Raw genomic sequence first — 6,073 nt, forward strand, 5'->3', positions numbered from 1 at the left:
TTGGGAAAAATTAAGTAGAGGAGCTCAATCTAACGATTTAAAAACTGCGTTCCGAGGGCACAATTATTCAACACAGACCATACAGAAAATAGTAGGGGTACGCAAAAAAAAAATGAAAATAGTAGGGGAGCTCCATCCCCCTGCGCACCCCTCCAATTCGAGCACTGGATATAAGTATATAGTATGTCTTATACCTATTGATTGATATTCCATCTCCGGTCAAAATCGTTTTTCCTTTACAATGATATTATATCATTGAATTCAAATTTAATACCATCCATTATACAGTGGCCCACTTGTAACCTACTGTACAGCAGAGCGACGTCCACTTACCCACCTTTTTTGAATTCAATTATATAAAACCATTGTATAAAGTGTCGTAGCCAGGATTATATAATAGAGGGGGGGGGGTGTTTTAAGTATAGATTAAAACCAAGTTTTTAAAGTTTTCGTATATAAATAAATTTAGGGTTTAGGACTTGACTTGTTGCATTAATAATTATCGAAATAAGCAGTCAAAATTCTCAAAATATGCTTGAATATATATGTACTATGTAGCAACATTTTTATATTATTTTTGAAACATCATAAAACATATTGCAATTTAGGTAATAAAAAACTGAAAAGTAAGTAGGTATATAAACCTGATAAATAAATAAATAATAACTTAATTTTTAAAAATACTGGCATACAATAATAGGTTAATAAATAAGTAATAAAGAATAACGTGATATGCGAACACCGTGATACACGAATACGTATCTACTGATGTTCATTCATTCGTACAATCTATAATCTAGATGCCAATTATAGTTTAAACACAGTTTTGTCACAAAGAGACTTATGAAATCTTACATATGTAAACATAGGGCCAACTGTAGCCAAGCTCCACCAACAACTTTAACAGCCCTCCGCCATTTTTACTTAAAAATTTATTTAAAATTTACTTAATTTACTTAATCCTGAAATATTGTACTAATTGAAGATGTCATGCTGTTGCTCTCGGGTCTTCAATTTGAAGTCGAACCTAACCTTTTCGTGCCGAATGCAATTCGCCAAAAATAATTGCAATTTTACCTTACTCCATTCTGAGGGCACATTGTATACTATATAATTAATAATTATGTATGGTTTACCTATATATAAAAAAGGTGATTCATGGACATTCAGGTACCTGCAGTATATATATAGGACACATTTGAATACAATTTATTAATTACTATATAATTTCGTGCGTTTTACCTTCGATGGCTGCCACCCGGCAGTTAATCAGGGCGAGCGTCACCACCAAAAGCTCCAGCTGATGACGACCCATCATCATGACGGCGGCGTGGCCCGATGAGCGTTATATTGCCAGTATACCGCGATTGCTGAGGGCACAGTGCGGTGGTCGAGAACTGTCCGATGTAGGATGATAATAAAACGTCAGTGATAACAATAATGATTTTATATTATATATTATATTATTTGTTCGACGTTTATTTTAGAAATATTTACGACTTGACTGCGTAAAATGTAAATAATTATATTATAATATTAAATAATATCAATAATCGATAATTGATAGTTTGAGACGCAATTTTTTCAAAGAAGAATCTTCCCGTCTAAATTCCGGTGGGCAACAATGACCGAGGAAAATTGGCACACGAAACGGAGGTGAATACGAAACCTCGGACTGATGTCACGGCGCGTGCGTATATTATTAAGATATTATAAAATAATACAATATCGCGTATGTAGTCGGTGTTTACGTACCACCGGTGCCACGCGGATTGCAGTTCTGTTACGATCTTGTTCGCGTCCGAACGAAACCGATTTTTCGTATTAACCCACTCTGGCGGCGCATAGTATAGTACACACGCGGACGCTGTGCCGCGACTAGCGCCTTCCACCTCCCACCAGCGATGTCGTTGCCGCGGAAGCGCACGCCGATTTTTACGGAATACGGAGGAACGAAGAAAAAAAACAATAATAACCTCAAGGAAAATTTGACGAAATCCATACTCGCCGCGGTGATTCAGGGTGGTAGGGGGGTGAGGAGGGGAGAATTAAATTCTCCCCCGGGAAGTAAATTGTTCGTATTATTATTCTATATACGCAATCTTCCTTTGTCGCCGATGCAGCTGCTAACGACGATGTGAGGACCGCTCTATATATACTTTTACTAAACTATAATAATATATTATTTCATTAAGAGGACGTCTCACCGCGTTTGTCCTCGTCGGAAACTTTTTTCCTCCTCGATGATATTTTTGAAACACGAGAAACACGAGTTCTGGGAATATAATATAGTAGCATTAGAAAAGTAAAAAATACGAGTTTATTAGTTATATTATAGTAATACTATAGTCTATAATATACGCCCTCTAATATGTACATTTCTAATATAATATGCACTGAAGACTGAACACGTATAAAACTATGAACAAGATTTCTTAAGACAAATACATTTCTAATTAATTTTTTAACGTTTCATAAGAATTAGAAATAAATTAATAATTATACAAAACATAAAACGTCGTATTATTATGGTTTGTAAGATGGTACTATATTATTTATTACATAATATGAATACTTTTTTTCAGTATTTCCATAGTATAGGTAACTCTGACGGGTAATAGTTATTAGTCCAAACCTGACATTATGTCTACAAGCATACATCATACATGCATACGATATATTATAGAGATTTCGAAATAATGCCTACCTACTTGTAATCCCGTTTATAAAAAATTCTAGATATAACCATTTTATGTTAATTTGTTAAATGTTAAGTCATACTTATTACCATTGAGTCGTAATCAGATAGTTGAGCAAGTACTTACTAAAGCTTATAGGCTGAGGAGAGGCGGCTGTTGTACGATATTACGATAGAGGAGTGTACAAATGTATGATACTCGTAAGTTGTAATAGATAAACCACGGGCAATGGCCGTGTACTTACGAATTACGAAGACTAACAAGTCGAAACACCCTGTATATGTGTGTATATTCAATTTTTTTATGTATAATATCCATAAGCGTCGGCCGTTCACACGTGGGTTTCTCTATGCACTCTCGGGTTTTTGGGTACAAGCCGTGTGTGTGCAGTTCAACAATATTTAATAATATTACGTACGGTAGAGGTACACGCGCGTACACATCGCATACCTGCGCATATCATTATAAACGTTTACTGCCCGAAGCATGACTACCGTCCGATTACACGACGAATACTATATAAATGTATAATGTATGGATATGAACCATTATAATAATATACGTGTATTAATAATATACCTGCCACTATATTGGTCGTCTATTTAGAGCTGATAACCGCTCGTGCTACTCACATGCACACGCACCGCGGATTTTATAGGTTTTTGGTGTTTAAACCTCCCCCCCTACACACACACTCACATACACACACACCACCACCACCACCACCACCACCACCACCACCACCACCACCGCCACAACCATCGTCCACAACTTGTGAGCGATATCTTAAATGTCATCGAGTTTATCACGATGCGTTTCAGTTATATAATATATTATACAGAGGGTTTTTTTAAACAGAAACACTCATCGTTAATAAAGCATAAACGTTTTTGAAAATATTGTTTTACTTGTAAGTGTTATTTTTCTATATGTACTTTTACTACTTTCTATCGTTATTATTTTTTAAAAATGGTTTGAAAGACAACATATACGTTTTGAATTTCATTCTCCGAAGCAAAATAGTTTTTCTAGTACCTACCTACCAATATTTAAATTATCTATACATATTACATACACAAATCGAATTTCGAAAAAGTAGTTATTTTATCGACTTTTGTAAACGGTCGGCAAGTGTAAAAAAAATATGCTTGTCGATCGTATTTAATAACTAATTAAATTAGTCGTCTAAACTATCGAATGTTAATTGAAAATTCGAACCTAACCTAACCTTCCTATTACGTCACACGATATCTACGGATATCCTCAGTAAAAAAAACCACATACCTAGATAATTATAAAACAATTTTTGTTGATCTAAATTTATTTTAATATTATTACACTATTATATTATACATTTGAATGTATAAATAAAAAAAAGAACACTAAAATATATTTGTTTGAAACATTTAAATTTATTATCAAACTAAAAAAGGGAATAAATACAAGCATTTAGTAATGTAATTAATTATAAAGTATATGGATCTCTAAATCATCATATTCGGAAACAACATAATGCCTCATAGAATCTTCTTTGATTTGTTTATTTAAAATATAGTTAGATGAGTGTTAATATTTGTTATTTTCATTACGCAATATACTTTTTTATTCTTCGGTAAATTTTAGAGTTTTTCATAAGTATAATCTCCTAAAACCTCGTAAGTGGAATTTAAATGATATATAGGGTTTTTAAAATAAAATCATTTTTGAAATATCATACTGTAAATATCGATCCCAGTTATGGTAATCTTTATATTCTTTATTTTTATTTTTAAAATCCATACCTATTTATATTTTTTATACAAAATATAATTTTTTAAATCAATTTTCTTTTGTCTAAATTTTATTAGTGTAATTAATCCGAATTATTGTTACTTTTTTATAAACGAAAAGATAAAATACGTGTTGAAACAAGATAACAATTAATAACTATTCTGAATTATTACAATTTTCAACTTTCGGAAAACTTAAAGTTGTGTGTTGAGTGTTACTCAATGTATCATTTCTATAAACGAGTATATATATATATATGTTAACGAGTAAACATTATTAATAATATTATGCTAATTTTGAGTGGACATTACAAATTGTAAATTGAATTTAAATCTAATTATAACTCAAGAGTACCAAATTTCATCAATCTCCGATAGAATTTGAAATTAAAATTTTATATTTTAGTTGCCACCTCAATAATAATACTTTTTCACTAATCTACTACCCGATACCTATTTAGAGGGGGTTGATAGAATGTAGGTATATGTTTGTTTCTACTACAGATATTATGAAAAAAAAAAAATAATAATAATGCTATATAGTTCTTTAAATTTCGAAAATTTTTCAAATGTTATCAAGTATATTTTTTTAGTTTTTCTATTCAACTATAAATAAAAAAATAATTCAGTTCCAAATTAATCTGTTGAACATCTTTCTTTATTAATTTAGCAATAAGTCTATCGAATAAAATTAATTTAAATTACCTATATTAATTTAAATTGATTATTTAAAATAAAATCTTTCTTATTTAATTTAAAAGAAGATTCATTTTCCAATGACTATGAAAAGTATTGCTTTGTGATCTTTTTGTGTTAATTATAAAAAGTAGGTATTGATTTATGATCTTTTTGTGGTAATTATAAAAAGTAAATATTGATTTATTATTTTTTCGTGATAATTATGAAAAGATTGATTTATGATATTTTTGTGTTAAATAGCTTTTACTGATGTTTTTGTGTTTTAAATCAACTTTGTGATGTTTTTGTGTAATGTGAGCTGAAGGGACCCATATACTACTAATAAAGCATACCTAAACGTTTTTGAAAATATTTTTTTACTTTATAATATTTTTTCTGCAGTATATAGTTTTACAACTTTTTATCGTTATTATTTTTTGAAAATTGTTTGGAAGACAACGTACGTTTTGAATTTCGTTTTCCGAAGCAAAATAGTTTTTCGATTACCTACTTATATTTAAATTGTCAATACATACAAAAATCAAATTTCGAAAAATTAGTTAATATGTATGTATTATAAATGTATAGAAGTATTTGAAGTGTAGAAGATTGGATTGGAGTGGCACGGGCTTTAAAAAAAAAGATCATTAAAAAAAAAAATTCACTTAGCCCAATAGATTAAACAAATTATTTATATATTAATTATTACTTATAATTTTCCATTGCCTATTCGAAAACATCGTTTTACTTTTTAACGACCACCGTAAAAATATTGTCGCCCTCTAACGTATTAAGCCAGGGAGAGTTATTGCCTTCCCAAACCACCCCTTAAATATGGCCCTGTTTGTTGTTAGTTATAAGCTTGTAAAATTGGGACGGACAATTTTTAAAATAAAAAAATATCAACTAAGGCTAAAACTTAAAACT

Source organism: Acyrthosiphon pisum, chromosome A2 (genome assembly GCF_005508785.2).
Source record: "Acyrthosiphon pisum isolate AL4f chromosome A2, pea_aphid_22Mar2018_4r6ur, whole genome shotgun sequence".
Lineage (NCBI taxonomy): Eukaryota > Metazoa > Arthropoda > Insecta > Hemiptera > Aphididae > Acyrthosiphon > Acyrthosiphon pisum.